This window comes from Schistocerca cancellata, chromosome 2 (genome assembly GCF_023864275.1).
Source record: "Schistocerca cancellata isolate TAMUIC-IGC-003103 chromosome 2, iqSchCanc2.1, whole genome shotgun sequence".
Lineage (NCBI taxonomy): Eukaryota > Metazoa > Arthropoda > Insecta > Orthoptera > Acrididae > Schistocerca > Schistocerca cancellata.
In genome coordinates, this window is record NC_064627.1 from 427,280,258 (window position 1) to 427,299,159 (window position 18,902).

An 18,902-nucleotide genomic window follows, 5' to 3' on the forward strand; every position below is an offset into this window, starting at 1 on the left:
AGTTGGAAGGTGGCTATTTGTGAGCACACAATTTTACTGCGTTCCTCCTTCAAATCGTGAGTTTCAGTCTGCACTCGGCTGGCGGAGGTTGTGGTGCTACAAGGGCGCTACCTAAGCCCCGCTTGCCACAGGCAGTTCTGTCCCGCTGAGTTCTCGTTCAGTCTGTACGTATTGCTGCACGGCTTCTGTCTCTGGCTTAGTTTTTATGGCATGAAAAATATTTCACAATACCTCACCAGTCCGTCTATATTTTTCTCTTAATGTGCTGTGATAACATTTCAGAATATTTTTATGCTCAACATCCCATTCAGTGAACGTCTTTGGATGCTCTTTGTCTTAATATATGTAGGATTTTGTGATATATGGTAGTTGTGTACAATGATAATGAAACACTGTCTTAAATTAGGCGACCATTAGTGTCAATTTTATCATTATTAAATAAAGGTATAGGAATTGCAACATTTTGAGTGTTTCCAGAATGAGATTTTCACTCTGCAGCGGAGTGTGCGCTGATATGAAACTTCCTGGCAGATCAAAACTGTGTGCCGGACCGAGACTCGAACTCGGGTTTCATTTTGAGTGTTGTTTTAGGAAATGGATTTATTTAGTAAATGTTATTTTCGACCCGTATAGTGCGGGACACTGAAAGCAGCAGTGGTAATCTTGAGAAGGAGGAATGAGTCTGCAAACAGATTTTCATATATGTGGCAAAAATAGGCTTGTGACAGTGAACAGTCACCCGTGGATATTTTGATTATCAAATACGCCGGGAGAAACTCAAGAATCACACAAATAATTCTGTTTTCTGTTTCTGTTTCGTGCCATTTTTCCCACAGTTATTTTGTTTGTCATTTGAGAAAAAAAGATTCTTGAATCACTGCTGAAAATTCATACTAACAGCCTTTTACGCAAGAATTACTAGGGTTATTCGGAAAGTAAGGAACGAACGGTAGCGAAATGAAAATACAGTGAAAATCTGCCGGAGCTTTGCACAGATGCATGAGGCACTGTGTCTAGTACGCCCGTCTATCGCATCATGTCGCTCTTTTCAGTTCTGAGCTCACAGTGAGAACGTAAAGATGGCTAGAAATTAGCGTCTCCCGCCAAGTATGACGGCCTGGCGAAATATTTCGCTTGAAGCTATGCAATCCACATAACATAAATGTCATGCGGTTCGTTCTACACGACAATTCTCGGCCGCACTCTGCAGGGGGCAATGAAGATGCTCCTGCAGCGTTTGCGATGGGAAGGGTTTGATCACGCACAATACAGCCCGTAATTGGCTACCCCTGAGGTTCATCTCTGCTTAAATGAACCGCTGGCTATGAAGACAATATTTTGACACAGACAACGAGCTGCAGTGCAGAGTAGAAAATTGTCAAGCAGCACTGGCAGCTGTCTTCTATAACGAGGGAATTGAAAAGTTGGTACAACGCTACGACAGATGTCTAAGTCTGACTGTGTAAAGAAGTAGCTGGAAGTCGTAGCTAACTGTTCCAAATAAAACAGTTTTGATTTTCACTGAGGCATCCATTTCGCGACCTATCGTTCCTTACATTCCGAATAGCCCTCGTATATACAATTACTTTGGATTTCATAATTTAGATAACTCAGGAGTTCCTGTGTACTATGTAGACTGAATATGTGAACAAATAATCACGCTGCTTTTATATACGTGCTATCGGCCACACCCAATAGAACCTGCTGTTTCGGGTAAGCTCGTTCTAGATGAGATGGACAGCGAGCTTCAAAAGTTAATTACGGAACTCACTGAATTCTAAACGTGCGTGCAATATGTAACATTCCACAGTTCTCTGTTTGGAAGGTGTTATCGAGGTGGTTTATCTTTGCCTTGCTCTGGCCTGTGGACGACATGTCCCATGTGAAATGGTATCGTGTAGATGACCGGCAAGTGGATGTGCACTCTCGAACACCACGGATTAACATCAACTGCATCTTACTGTCACTTAACTCCGTAAGTTTATGTCCATAAGTATCACGCTGCTATATTTGCTTTTTTTCGGCTAACATCCAGTTATGGGATTCGAATCAGCTACCTCCGGGTCAAAATTCACCACCATATTGTGCGAAGGAACATGAGTTCGTTTGTTATGGAATATGAACGGAAATATACCAACCTCAAATGGATAACATCGCTGAATGTGGTAAAATACGGGATGGAATATACCTGCCGATGAACCAGCTCCATCAAGTAGTTACAGCGAAACTTAAAATACGTCGACAGGAAAAAATCACAACAGCAAAAAATATTTAATGTAGAGTAATGGATTTTCAGGAATAGATACGTCTTAGGTAACATGTTTAACTGATTAACATTGCAAGATCACAGGTTAATGTAAGCGTGAGACAAGACATTGTAAATGTGAAATGCTGGTACCCTAATAACCGATATAACCGGAAAAATGTTGAATGCAAGCATGCAGACGAGCATGAATTCTGTCGTACAAGTGGCGGATGTCAGTTTGTGGGATGGTGTTCCATGCCTGTGGCAGTTGGTCGGCCAATACAGGGACGGTTAATGCTGGAGTTGACGTCCGGTGATGTACCATGTATGCTCGATTTGAGTCAGAGCTGGCGATCGAGCAGGCCAAGGCAACATGTCGATACTCTGTAGGGCATGTCGAGTTACAACAGCATTACCCTGTTGGAAAACACCCCCTGGGATGCTGTTCATGAATGACAGCACAACAGCTCGTGTCACCAGACTGACTTACAGGATGCTTGAGATAACCATGAGGTGGTCCTGCTGTCATATTAAATCGCAACCCGGACTATAGCTCCAGGTTTAGGTCCTGTGTATCTAGTACGCAGGCAGGTTGGTTACATGCCATTAACTGCTATTCTAACCAACACACAGCCATCTCTGGCACCAAGCAGGAACCAGTTTTCATCAAAAAGAACAACAGACGCCCACCCTGCCCCCAAATCAGCTCTAGCTTGACACCACTGAAGCGGAAAATGACGGTGGTTTAGGATCAGTGGAAAGCCGGCTCCGACTTGTCTTTGAAGTAAGTAGTGTCACTGTGCTGTCAACTGCTGCTCAGATCCATGCTACAGACGCAGTATGGTATGTCAGAACCAAACGCCGAACACGATGGTCTTCTCTCTCTGTAGTACCACGTAGCCGTCCGGGTCCTGGTCATTTTGGATCGTACATTCTTGACCAACTCTGCCAGCAATCATATACAGTAGAATACATTTCTACTAAGTTTTTCTGTAGCATAGCAGAAGCAACATCACCTTCTCGTAACCCTACTACACATTCAAACTCAGAGAGGCGTTGATAATGGCGTTTTTGTCCCCTTAAAGGCATTATAGACTAGCATGAACTCACCACGTCTAATCTCAAAGTTAACTAACGCTCATGACCGTTACAGCGGGTATTTAAAGCAAACCTGATTTGCATCCTCATAGTAGCCCTATTAGCGCCACTCTTACGCGACTGCCGCGAAATTTTAACATAAATCATCATTCAGATGTAGAAACACGCCTGCCAACTTTCGTTTATGTCACACAACTTCTTCTTGTTGCAGTGATTTTTTTTTGTCAGTGTATTATAAAAACACTGTTACGACACAAACCTCTAAACTATAGAGAAGCTCAAAGTGAACATGCGCTAAGGAAGTTTCCTTATCAGAACTGTGTTTTCTCTCTCACAACATAAAGCTGCGTTGATCTAGAGATTTAAGCTGTAACAGCGTAATGGTCAAAGAGTATATAACTCACCCTTCTCTATAATCGGCATTCAAAAGAGCCAGGCCTGCTGTTGGTCAGTTGTGGGCGGAATAACAGGCACAAAAATATCCAAATAAAGCGTAATATATACACTAAAAATAACAAAAATATACGCAACTCCGAGAACAATATCAACCACGCCCTTTAAAGGAACGAAGCATTACAAAATCGGGAAATATCAAAGACTCAAGAGTGTTATTAGTAATTTATACATCAGTTGTCATAATTTAACTTTTCTAACAATCAGAGCAGTGAAAGATCTAAGTCGAAATAAGGCCCTGCGCATAGACAACATTCCATTAGAACTACTGATAGCCCTTGGAGAGCCAACCATGACAAAACTCTACCAACTGGCGAGCAAGATGTATGAGACAGGAGAAATATCCTCAGACTTCAAGAAGAATATAATAATTCCAATCCCAAAGAAAGCAGATTTTTTAACAGATGCGAAAATTACTGAACTATCAGTTTAATAAGTCGCGGCTACAAAATACTGACACGAATTCTGTACAGACGAATAGAAAAACTGGTAGAAGCCGATCTCGAGACAGACCAGTTTCGATTCCGTAGAAATGTTGGAACACATGAGGTAATACTGACCCTATGACTTATCTTAGACGATAGATTAAGGAAAGGCAAACCTACTTTCCTAGTATTTGTAGATTTAGAGAAAGCTTTTGACAGTGTTGACTGGAATACTCTCTTTCAAATTCTGAAGGTGACAGAGGTCAAATACAGGGAGCGAAAGGCTATTTACAATTTGTACAGAAACCAAACGGCATTATAAGAGTCGAGGGGCATGAAAGGGAAGCAGTGGTTGGGAAGGGAGTGAGACAGGGTTGTAGCCTATCCTCGATGTTACTCAATCTGTATATTGTGCAAGCAGTAAAGGAAACAAAAGAAAAATTTGGAGTAGGAATTAAAATCCATGGAGAAGAAATAAAAAAATGGGGTTTTCCGATGCCATTGTAATTCTGTCAGAGACAGCAAAGGACCGGAAGAGCAGTGGAAAGGAATGGACAGTGTCTTGAAAGGAGGATATAAGGTGAACATCAACAAAAACAAAATGAGAATGGAATGCAGTCGCATTAAATCAGGTGATGCTGAGGGAGTTAGATTAGGAAATGAGACACTTAAAGTAGTACATGGATTTTGCTATTTGGGGAAGAAAATAACTGATAATGGTCGAAGTAGGGAGGATATAAAATGTAGACTGGCAATGGCAAGGATAGCGTTTCTTAAGAAAAGTTTGTTAACATCGAGTATAGATTGAAGTGTCAGGAAGTTGTTTCTGAAAATGTTTGTATGAAGTGTAGCCATGTATGGAAGTGAAACATGGACGATAAATAGTTTAGATAAAAAGAGAATAGAAGCTTTCGAAATGTGGTGCTACAGAACAATGTGGAAGATTAGATGGGTAGATCACGTAAGTAATGAGGAGGTACTGAATAGAACTAGGGAGAAGAGGAACTTGTGGCACAACTTGGCAAGAACTAGAAGAAGGGATCGGTTGGTAGGACACGTTCTGAGGCATCAAGAGATCACCAATTTAGTATTGGAGGGCAGCGTGGAGGGTAAAAATCGTAGAGGGAGACCAAGGGATGAATGTACTATCCAGATTCAGAAGGATGTAGGTTGCAATACTTACTCAGAGATGAAGAAGCTTGCACAGGATAGGATAGAATGGGGAGCTGCATCAAACCGGTATCTTGACTGAGGACCATATCAACAACAACAATTATTAGTCCTGTCTCTAATGATATATTACTGAATATTATGCACATATTCCTTCTTTTCTCTGTGATGTCCTTTTAGTTTGAAAAGGTTTTCACCAATCCCCATGCTCATAGACGACAGAACTTCAATACATTAACAGCTCTCCATTGTTTTGGCAGCTTGGATAGTGTTAACACAACGATAAAACGGATGCTCAAGTTCATCGCCTCCATATCCCTGATTTTAATGCATGTCGACTCTCTGTGGGCATTGTCGGTGCTTCTCGATAACGGAATCGTATATTTCCAGAGCAGACACCAAAGGTCCTATTTCCTCTAGGCTACTGAAGTGTGAATTGGTGCATACAGTTTGCCTCTGAATCCTCTGAAATTGATCTACTTTGGAAGTAATTTCCTACTTTGCTAACGAAAGTGTCCGTCAGAAACTCGAAGGTTGTAAATTATTTCGCGGTAACCGCACGAGTAAAACCAATACTAATAAAGCTATGTAATAGCATTGGCAACTCATGGAAGAGAAAAACTAGGCGAAGATGCGTTTTTAAAGACCCATAATGTAGGTCTAATAGTAACTTAGCTAGGTAGTTGGAAGCTGTAGATGTGGCTTTTGACTGTAAAAATTAGTGACTTAAAAACGCCTTACGCGATCATTATAAAGTGTACAATAATTGCGGTTCGATAGCACCATCGAAAATTAAATTAAAGCAATACAGTTTGAATAGTGAAGCATAATGTTGCTTCCCATGATTAAAAAAGCACATTTAAGTACAAAATAAATAAAAAATAATAATATAGGGGCAGTATAGGATACTAGATCAGAATTCCTGTCTGTAGATGTGTAATGAAACGCGAATAACTGACAAGCTAAGAACCCCAGCAAAACACCATTGTAATCATGTAAAAGCAGACAAAATTCTACTTATATTTGATTCATAAGAGTTTTTGTACGTTGACAAGTCCGCTCGTAATCGACAAGATACATTATGCAAAATCTACTTAGTGCAAGCAATCCAGCTGTGGTATTTCATAGTATCAGAGGAGTAAGTGCACAAGCGTGTGCTCTATGAAATATTTAGATGTATAGTTTTAACAATTATATGCACAGTAAATGCCTACTGTTTAAGTCGTTTGAAACCAATTGTGTTTGTATAAATGAAGAGAGGGGTAACTTGCCATATGCCTTACTCCATTATCAACATCGATTCTGTTTCATGTCCTTGCATGTATGTCCGAAGAAACATTGCATCGTACTTCTTAACAACACAGGCACTGCAATATCGTAATTATACGCCGATACCACGTGGTGACTTTCAATTAAAATGTCCTCCATCTGTCCGGGAATTACATGACGTGTACGAGCGTTGGTTGAGACGCATGGGCCGGCCGAAGTGGCCGTGCGGTTAAAGGCGCCGCAGTCTGGAACCGCGCGACCGCTACGGTCGCAGGTTCGAATCCTGCCTCGGGCATGGATGTTTGTGATGTCCTTAGGTTAGTTAGGTTTAACTAGTTCTAAGTTCTAGGGGACTAATGACCTCAGCAGTTGAGTCCCATAGTGCTCAGAGCCATTTGAACCATTTTTTTTTAGACGCATGAACGACGACATATGGAAGTTTGGGTCTCGCCGTCAGTCGTGTACGGATAACCAAGCCGGTGAAGGCGACCGCTCGTGTAAAGCGGGAAATCCGGGATCGAGTCCCGGTCCGGCGCCAATTTTCATTGTTGTCATTCCATTATACAGCTAACGGTTGTCCGTATTCGTAAATGCGAGTACTTTTACTTTAGAATTTGCATCAAAATGTCAAAGGTGTGTTGGCATACTGATCTGCGGCTATGTTATTGGCGGTTAATAGATTGACCTGCCATCACCTAAGGTTTTAGATGCTTACCAGGCACCATTTTAGAATGGAAGAAGATCCATCATGATCTACACTTGAAAAAATATAATCGATGTTATTGACGGGCTACTATTGCTTTTTTATCACATTTCTACCAGGCCTACTTAAGGTTATATACCGAACATTTATCAAGATAGACTGGAACATTTGTCGATCGCGACTATGATGCAAATTCTCTCTAAAACGTTTACACAGTGTATTTCCATAACCAACTACTAAGTGATACCCATTATAATACTAATACTACAAAGTACAAAAAGAAAAAACATACACTGTAACCACAGTCAGAAAAACAAACCAAACTCCATTATAGGACGGGCAGAAAGTGTTTCGATGAGATCGTTACAGTGGTGTATCACTTCAACCGCATATTTTCGTAAAACGCAAGAAGACATTCATAATGTTTACATTATACATGGCCAAAGGCAATCAAGGAACAAGACAGAGACGAAAAGTCGACGTCTCAAAAACAAAATCTTTGCACCAAAACAAAATTGTTTACTTTCAGGTTGCTTATTTTAGTATGCTAGCACAATTACAGATCTCTCATCGTGAGCGAAAATTATAACTTTGTACCAAAATAAAATTGTATTGTTTCTCAAAATATGTTAGCTTTCAAGTGCAAAACATATGTGGCCCTAGAGTCCTAACAAATAGTTTAAATTAAATAGTTCTACATCTAAAATGACTCCATTACATTTCAAAAGATATACGGCTCTCTTATTGGCACCTCTGGAATCAGTTACAGATTAGTTGACGAACCACGCATTAGTCACTGACTGCTGCCACGCAGATAGTGATGTATGTTTCAGCGCAAGACCCAGGCAGCTACGGCGTCGCTGCTGTGGTAACCAGCGGGCACACGGCATTAAGCGCTAGTTCTGCTATGACATGTGGCGGCCTCATGGCAATCAAGGTTTTAAGGAATCCTAAATACAAAAAAAATTCTGTAACATTACAAAACACACATTGGCACTGATCCAGATCTAACTAACAGCTTAAAATGTACTTGTCGACGAGAACAACGTTATTCCCATGATATCAGTAATGACAAGATCTTACGCTTGCAAAAGCAATACCAAATATTTCACCATTCATCTGAACATTTTCCCATGTTTAGAATGCACCTAGACCAGTAGGATGATCTTAATGCTTACAACCAACAAATGCATTTGTTGACACACAGTCAGTTCCACAAAAAAGTGTACGCCATAATTTTAAATGTAACGTCCGTAGCGACATCTCTAGTAGTGCTCTCGAATATGCAATCATTGCAATTTTACGCAGTGTGTAGATAAACAGTGTGAGATTCGGCTGCAGTTTAAAATACGTGCTAAATATCTGAAATGTCACGAGGCAGTGTTCCCTGTAAACCATCCAAAGGAACCAAAGCTTTCATATGGAGCTTCTGTTAAAATTCTTAGAAAGTCAAAGACATTCGTATCAAAGTGGGTCAAACGATATTTAGAGGATGGAAACATGGATGATTAACCGGAGAGAGGGCTAACGTGCGCGACAACAAAAACACAGGACAATGAAATCGAGCGTCTTTTTAAGCAGAAACCGAATCTTACTTGGTTCGAACGAGGCAAACTGGGTGCTTGAAGAGGACAATGATCCGAAACGTCACAGGCGTCTGTGTACAGCGTGGAAACAAGGCGATGGTGAGTCCACGATGGATTGGCCTGCAATGTCTCAGGATGCAAATCTAATCGAAATGTTTGGTCGTATATTAAGATGAAGCTTAAAGGAAAGCCACTATATACTTTGAAGCAGCTGTCATATATAATCAGGACGCTTTGGAGATCGTTACTGAGAGAATATGCAGAAAATCTCGTGAAAAGCATGCCAAAAAAGTGTCAAGCTATAAACTATGTTGGCGGCGATTGGATTAACTATTAGGTAATTAGTTATAACTTGTATTTTCATGTAAACATATATTTATAATAATGCCTTATTTCATAAGGGTAAGGGCGTACACTTCCTTGTGGAGCTGACTGTATCACATGACGATTGTCCAAAGTAGTAACAAAAACATCTGCGAATGTGGAGCTGTTGAAACATGTTTCTTAGTGTCATCGTGATACCCAGTCTTGGTTCAATTAGTAAGTTAGAAATAATCCGACCCCATGGAGTAAGGTCATAATTTCTTATCTAAGTACTACATTTCTCCGTGTAAGACTTCAACAATTACAGCATCAGTAGGTACATGTTTGTATGAATATCAAGAGACCTTTGGAGGAAGGAGAACCACTTGCACGAATATCAAGAGCTTTGATGGAAACCAAGTTCTAAGCAAAGAAGGGAAAACAGAAAGGTGGAAGGAGTATATAGAGGATCTATACAAGGGCGATGTACTTGACGACAATATTATGGATATGGAAGAGGATGTAGATGAAGATGAAATGGGAGCTACGATACTGCGTGAAGAGTTTGACAGAGCACTGAAAGACCTGAGTCGAAACAAGGCCCCGGGAGTAGACAACATTCCGTTAGAACTAATGACGGTCTTGGGAGAGCCAGACCTGACAAAACTCTACCATCTGGTGAGCAAGATGTATGAGACAGGCAAAATACCCTCTGACTTCAAGAAGAATATAATAATTCCAGTCCCAAAGAAAGCATGTGTTGACAGACGTGAAAATTACCGAACCATCAGTTTTACAAGTCACGGCTGCAAAATACTAACGCAAATTCTTTACAGACGAATGGTAAAACTGATAGAAGCCGACCTCAGGGAAGATCAGTTTGGATTCCGTAGAAATGTTCGAACACGTGAGGCAATACTGACCTTACGACTTATCTTAGAAGAAAGATTAAGGAAAGGCAAACCTACGTTTCTAGCATTTGTAGACTTAGAGAAAGCTTTTGACAATGTTGACTGGAATGCTCACTTTCAAATTCTAAAGGTGGCAGGGGTAAAATACAGGGAGCGAAAGGCTATTTACAATTTGTACAGAAACCAGATGGCAGTTATAAGAGTCGAGGGGCATGAAAGGGAAGCTATGGTTGGGAAGGGAGTGAGGCAGGGTTGTAGCCTCTCCCCGATGTTATTCAATCTGTATATTGAGCAAGCAGTAAAGGAAACAAAAGAAAAATTCGGAGTAGGTATTAAAATCCATGGAGAAGGAACAAAAACTTTGAGGTTCGCCGATGACATTGTAATTCTGTCAGAGACAGCAAAGGACTTGGAAGAGCAGTTGAACGGAATGGACAGTGTCTTGAAAGGAGGATACAATATGACCATCAACAAAAGAAAAACGAGGATAATGGAATGTAGTCTAATTAATTTGGGTGATTCTGAGGGAATTACATTAGGAAATGAGACACTTAAAGTAGTAAAGGAGATTTGATATTTGGGGAGCAAAATAACTGATGATGGTCGAAGTAGAGAGGATATAAAATGTAGACTGAAAATGACAAGGACAGCGTTTCTGAAGAAGAGAAATTTGTTAACATCGAGTATAGATTTAAGTGTCAGGAAGTCGTTTCTGAAAGTATTTATATGGAGTGTTGCCATGTATGGAAGTGAAACATGGACGATAAATAGTTTGGACAAGAAGAGAATAGAAGCTTTCGAAATGTGGTGCTACAGAAGAATGCTGAAGATTAAATGGGTAGATCTCATAACTAATGAGGAGGTACTGAATAGAATTGGGGAGAAGAGGAGTTTGTGGCACAACTTGACAAGAAGAAGGGACCGGTTGATAGGACATGTTCTGAGGCATCAGGAGATCACAAATTTAGCATTGGAGGGCAGCGTGGAGGGTAAAAATCGTGGAGAGAGACCAATTGATGAATACACTAAGCAGATTCAAAAGGATGTAGGTTGCAGTAAGTACTGGGAGATGAAGAAGCTTGCACAGGATAGGGTAGCATGGAGAGCTGCATCAAACCAGTCTGAGGACTGAAGACTACAACAACAACATAGGTAGATGCTGAATTGCACTGTTAAAAAACTGCGCTATTACTTCTAAACACAAAAGTTATGTGGATAGCAAATCGTCATACTTCCGCTACAACCTATGTGGTAATCAGCGTACATCGTACACAGCGAATCAAACCTATACCATTTTGCCACGTAGATCACTACGTTACAGCTAAAATGAAACAAACTGCCAATTTACAGGATGAGTACCAGTAATTCTGGGGGGAAGGGGTGGACATTTACGGTCAATTTGCAGGGTGGTGACCACAACTTCCGCTGAAGGATGGGGCATTGCACCAGCCATGAAAATGAAACAGATAATCACAATAAGGTATTTTAATGGTATTAAAACGAACATCACCATGAAGTCACGGATTCTGCCGTCTTGGATTTTGACATCATGTGGTTAAGGTCAATGAGTTATGTGTAATGTCATTAAGATGTTATAGTAATAGTGATGTGGTTTGTGACAAAATGGATACGGTGCAGACCTGCACACATAACGTCACAAAACTGAGCGTTTTGCTTGTTGGAAAAAGTCTTGACTTGCTGCCATTAGTAAATGCCAACATACTGGCAATCGCTTTCGCTTGTTCAAACGAGTCGTAGTTAGAGAGAAATGTGTCAATTTGTTTAGTCGATGACAAGATTAAACTTGCTAACATTTTCGAAAGTGCACTGATGGGGTTTCCAAGCGTGTTGTATTTCGCCTAGTAGAGGTAAATGCACATGCACTGTAACGACAGTCCCTAAGTAACTCATCATTTTTGCCCCACTCAGTGGTTTTTTGACGGTAGTGGTAGTCAACATATCAACTGACCATCATTTCCCCAAATTAAATTTGGGGTAATGTGAATGAAATTCTAATCCGTTACGTCCCATTCTGTTCCATTTTATTGAATGAAATTCCGATCCATTCTTTTTCGACCTGTCTGATTCTAATCCATTCTGTTCCGATCTGTTCCATTCTGACCTGTTCCATTCTGTTTTTTGAATGAAATTCTGATCCATTCTGTTCCATTCCTGTCCGTTCCGTGTTTTTCTGTGGTCTGTGGGAATGAAATTCTGATCTGTTCGATTCTGTTCCATCATTGCCCCACTCAGTAGTATCAACCATGCGGTTGGGTACCTGTAATGCCAATCACCCACTGCACATACACACTGAAAGCTACTGGTCTCACAATACAGTTTTAAGAAACAGTACTGACACCCTCAGTGCTGACACCTTGATTAACTGACACCTCCAGCAAATGGAACATGCAGTAGAGGACACATTCAGTTGCTGACATACCCAGTAGCTAATGTGACCAATTCTACCAATTTCCTGGTATCTCTTGTATTATAGCAATTTTTAATTCTTCTTGCTCAGTTGTGGCAATATGGCTGACAAGTTTATTTTATTAAATCTTACAGAAGAATTAAGTTATAACAGCAGCATCACGTATGTTTTGCTCTCAAAATCTAACATCTATTGAGAAATAGTTCAATTTTGTTTTAGTGCAAAGTTATAATCCTCGTTTATGATCAGACTACTGTAATTGTACTTGTGTATTATGATAAGCAATATCCATGTGTTCCATACTCGACTTTCTTGCTTATTTTGATAAATAATTTTATTTAGGTGCCAATATTGATTTTTGCGATATCGACCTTTCATCTTTGTCTTGTTCCTCTATTGTATTTGGCGATGTTGCAGGTACAAATAACCATTTGATATTCCATACATTATGAAGTTCTCCTTGTGTATTTCGGAACCATGTGATTTAAGTGATACAAATAAATTGTTATAAAGATCTCTTCAAAACAACTTCATCCCTTCCTATAATACCACTTGCTCAGTTTGTTTGTCTGTGGCTGTGTTGTGTGTTTTTACATGTATTTTGCAGCATTATGATTAGATTTGATATTATATAGAAGTTGATTATGTCAATACACCATGAAAGTTGGAATGGCAGGGAGCGTAGGAATGGGTGAGTGGGTTGTGCTGGTGACTTTGCTGGAGAAATATGCTATTTATTAATAAAAGAACAAATCTAAACATTAAACATAATTACAAAAGGAAATTCACTCTGGCTGAGCGCAGTACTGCAGTTTGACCTCAGAGTACACTTTATCACATTTTTCAATAATACAAGAAATGTTAATTACTCAGCTTTAAGTTTAAATATACTTTATGTCATTTAACCACAAGAAAATGAATATTTGGCTTAATAACTGGTAGGAAAATACGTGGTGTATCAAATAGAATCATCCGATTTGGCATGTCTATATTTCTGAAACCAATAAACATAGCCGACCAAAGTGGCCGAGCAGTTCTAGGCGCTACAGTCTGGAGCAGCGTGACCGCTCCGGTCGCAGGTTCGAATCCTGCCTCGGGCATGGATGTATGTGATGTCCTTAGGTTAGTTAGGTTTAAGTAGTTCTAAATTCTAGGGGACTGATGACCTCAGCAGTTAAGTCCCATAGTGCTCAGAGCCACTTGAACCATAATAAACATATACAATGAATTATATGCTTTTACGGACGGGAAACTCAAAAAGGTTTTTCCCATAGGTGTTCAATATGCCCCCCCCCCCTTAAGATGGACGGCGTATGTCAATGCGGTATTCGAATTGTCTCTACACTGCAGAGAGAATGTCTTGAGCTACAGCTTCCACAGCTGCTGTTATGCGAGGTCTCAGTTCTTTCAGTGTTGTTGGTAACGGAGGCACATAATCAGAGTTTATGAAATAATCACATATAGTCAGGTCCGGTGACCTTTGAGGCCAGTTATGTAAGGCTGAATCATTTGGTCCAGTGCGACCGATCCATCGTTCAGTAATCCTTTGATTTAAAAATTCCCGCGCTTCTAGATGCCAGTGTGGCAGTGCCCCATCCTGTTTGGTAAATGAAGTCGTTCAAATCAGTCTTCAACTGTGGGAAAAGAAAGTTCTCAAGCTTATCGAGATGTGTGCTTCCTGTAACAGCGTTCTTGTCAAATAAAAATGGACTGTACACCTTTTCCCATGAAACTGCACAAAACACAATAAATTTTCGAGAATCCCTCTCATGTTGTACAACTTCATGTGGTTGTTCCTTACCCCATACTGTCGCATTATGACGGTTCACCTTTCCATTTAAATGGAATGTTGTCTCGTCACTAATCATTAAGCATGGAAGAAAACTGTGATCCTCCATCTTGCCAAGAACGAAACTGCAGAATTCCACAGGTTGTTGCTTGTCACCTTCACGAAGTGCTTGAAGCAGGCGAATTCTGTATGGTTTCATGTGTAAACATGGACGCAGCACACGCTAGTCGGTATCGGAGACATGTTGAGCTGTCGAGCTGCACGGCCAACCGATTTCTGCGGACTCCTTAAGAAACTACGGCGGATGATTGCGACATCTGTGTCAGACACTCGGGGACGGCCCGGCGATTTGCCTTTACACAAACAACCTGTTTCTCGGAATTGTTTATGCCATCTTCTAATTCTCTATGCTGTAAGAGGATCCGCACCATATCTAGTACGAAAGTCACACTGAACAGTGATTACTGACCCGCATTGCCCAAAACGTAGAACACAAAACGCTTTTTGTTGTTCCGACACAATTTATACTAGAACTGAAGTTGGCGGACACTACTGCTACCTGGCGGGAACCATGTGAAACTCGATAGTTTGCTTTTTCCAACTGTATATTGTTTACGCTCATATCCAAAATAACAATAAAGTTACGATTTTTTTTAATTGGGTGATTGTTTTTGATACACCCTGTGTATGTAGCTGTAATATCTCATCCACATTACATAGAAAACGTAACAAGACGCAAACATACTGTTAAGGCACATTGATTGCCCAAAGGTGATGACAAAACTGAATGCAAATGATCAACATAAAAACATAGACTGTCATAACAAATATTTAAATTTACAGTTACTGAAACTTCGCAACCGGTGATATTTTCTGGTTATGAATTGCGAAAGAAATTTACATGCATTCGCCAAATTCTTTAGAACAAATGTTCACATAACAACTTGACAGAATAAAAACATACATAAATCATGTACATCAGCTACGTTATCCTTCGTTATCCTTAGTGCAACTGATGGACTAAATTTTACAGAATGAAGTTGTGACTCATTTTCAACCGGACAAGAAACTGTTTTTAAAATAAATATCCAACACGCACCTCGGCAAAGAAAAACATACAAGACAGGTACATCAATTATCTTAATACACGTAGAAGTCTTCATACAGGTTTTGCATAACTGGTGCACTAAACCTTACAGAATGGAAAATAGAAGATCAACGACAGAGGGGGCCGCATAGAAGACCGACTACAACTGTGGACGTCGGGGACATGCAAGACCCGGGGGAGTTTAGCATCGCAAGATATATTGTCCTAGAAGCAAGATTGTAAAACGCAAATTCACGTTATTTATTGTAAAACGTTTTTTTTGCTAGAGGCACAAACTACTCTTCTCCAAATCGTGGTACTAATTAGGCCCTATCTTTCCTTTAGAGATAAATTTTAAAATTATTTTTGTTCTTCTATAGGCTTTCCTATCTTCTATGTACCGTAGGCTGGGGGTATAAGCTTAAGAGGTTTTCCAAGGTTTCCCTGCTTAAGAAAGTTCCCGAATGGGTGGACCCTGACATACGTTCATGAAAGATCATCTTCCTTGGTTGTGCACAGCAAACATAACACCTAGATGCACGTAAAAGTAATACAGCCGCGGTACCGGTCTCTTCATTTCTTCTGTCTTCAACATTTCTTTTCTTCGTCTAGTTCAAACACAATATTCTTTTTCAGTCGGAGGACTGACAATCATCACTTCCGGGTTATCCACGCTAATAGATAGCTCGCGAAGTGTGTTCGGTGAATAAAAATTGACCTCACAAACTTCGCTCGCTGCGAGGGGCATTGTAATCTCCCCACGGAAAATTACCCTCTACCACGCAATAATTAATAATGGTCAATCAAATCATCCACATTTATTTACGTATGAAAAGTATCTGAGCAGATTTTCTAGTAATATATGCGCCGACAGCTCGTCGACTCCAAGGTATTTTTCGAGTACGTTTATTCTTTGGAACAACAGAGGTACACAGGTGTATGCTCCATGGTCATTATAGTTTGAGAAAGAGAGATAGAAAGAGAGAGAAAGGAACAGCTTCGGAAAGTATCGGTTGGAAGATTTTCGTATTGCAAAGGGAGATTTATTTACTCTTCTTCGCGATAAAGCGAGGCAGGAAAGTTTGTGCCGCTAGCGGGGTAGACAAAGAGAAAGAAGGACTTGTAAAAGTAAATTTTATGAGACTAAAAATCCACGGAAACGTAACATGTACGGAAATGGATTCAATATACAATTTTCCTCAGAAATAAGGTTTGTGACCATTTCATTTTAGAGTGAATGACGAATGCGTTCTCTGTCTGAATTGTTGATGATTGTCTGGGGCCTGTAATTAATTGGGAAGTTTCAGCTGTGACGAAGAGAGCCTGCAATCTCTGAGTTTTATTGAAATCGTCCAAAAAGGCTTCGTCCACATCTGAAATTTTAGATCTGTCGTAAACTGAACGAAGTGTTCAAAACGATCGATTTTTTCCCAACTGAATGCAGCGCTTAATAATAATAACGTATGTGAAGATCTTTTCTAGCAAGCCAGCCGCTGAATATTAAGAAGAAGCGCTCCACCAGAGATTTTAATAGGCTGATTTCATGTAACTTAAGACTTTCAGCAAAATCGATTGAAGTAGTAAGGGCATTCATTAGACAACCTGAGTTCAATAGCTTTACATAAATGGAACCATCTGTCAGTCAACCTGAGTGTTTCCAGCAGGATAAATATATAATGGCAATGGAATGGTGAGAACCTTGACAATTTAACCTCTCAATAAAACATAGCAGTGCTTTGCAACATGTAAAACACATAGTTACAGACACAGGTAGACAAACGACAAGGGGCAAACGAGGAAAGAAGTTCCCATTTGAAAACAGACCACTAGCTTGTACGACAGCACCATGCACTGAGATACACAGTTTAACAAAACAGTAGGTCAGGTACAACAGCCAGCACTAACATGACTCACTAAACTAGGCAAACATAACATCTAAGAAACTAAAAAAAAAAAGACACGTCACACGAATCACAATATGCTACAAAACGAACTCTCTCACCCTCTTGTAGGAGCGGCCATAACTTTGGCAGCTATACCAAGAGTGATGTGACAGGCGTAGCATGTACCTGGGCACCGCGCTGGACACATAGCAGCAAGATGGTGGCAAGCTGACAGTCCACAGCCATCGCCAGTGTGTCTGCAGCATCCCTCCAGGCCGTGTATTTTGTAGACGGCACCGCAGTAGTGGCAGGCAAGCAGCCTGCAGTCAATGCCGGTTATGGCAGAACATCCATATTCGCGCCGCACTGTATGCCCGCTACGGAGAAGTGCCCCATAAACAAACAGCCTACATTCAGGAGGCACGACTCAGAGCTGCTCTCGTCGCTCACAGTGGTGGCCACAACTCGAAGTCACAAGCTGGCTGGCGCCCAATGTATCCAGCAGACGATGTGTTCCCTTCCTCCTGACTCAGAGCCCGCAGCAGCCAATGCTGCTTAACTTTCTCTTTGGACACAGAAAAGAAGACCCACAGTGCACTCGTGGGAAGGTTATGAGATATCAGTACCCAGAGATATGCTGCCATGGCTCCTAAATGTCCAAGAGAGGCTTGGCAGCATAGTTCCGATCTGTAAATGTTGCAGCCTTCGTGGAAAGCTTTTTTTTACACAACCTCAAGTAGATCTAGTTCAAATGTGAAAAAAAGTAATGTTAGCATGTCAGTAGCATCAGTTACATTTTTTGTCTAGTGTACAACATGATGCATCACCTCTTCCAGCATAAATGGTGCTTTCTCTGGTGACGCGTTGCTGAGAAACTTCTAAAACGTCAGGTGATGATCGTTCATTCTGTGAACCACGAATAACGTAGCCTCGGATAGAAAAGGCAATAATATGTTGCAGTGCTTGTGTTATTCCGAAATTAAACTCCAATGTTCCTTTAGACATGCGTGTTGCCTGAGACACAGCCGTTATGAAAAGCATGAAATGTATTTGCAGTTGCGAATGTGGACAAACATCAGCCGTATATTAGACTGACGACAGTGAAAATTTGGCCTGCAGCCGAACTCGAACCTGAATCTCCCGCTTTATGCGAGTGGACGCCTCAGAGCTGCATCCAAACTGCCACATGATGTCGTTCCTCTGTCACAACCAGTACTCGTATATACATTATGTAATTTCCGTACAGGGGAGGACATTGTAAAAATGGCTCTGAGCACTATGCGACTTAACTTCTGAGGTCATCAGTCGCCTAGAACTTAGAACTAATTAAACCTAACTAACCTAAGGACATCACACACATCCATGCCCGAGGCAGGATTCGAACCTGCGACCGTAGCGGTCGCTCGGTTCCAGACTGTTGCGCCTAGAACCGCACGGCCACTCCGGCCGGCCAGGACATTGTAATTAAAACTCGCAGCTTGATATCGGCGGATAAACACGATACTGCGGAGCCATTGTTGTTAAGAAGAGCAGTGCCGTGTCGTCTTACCCT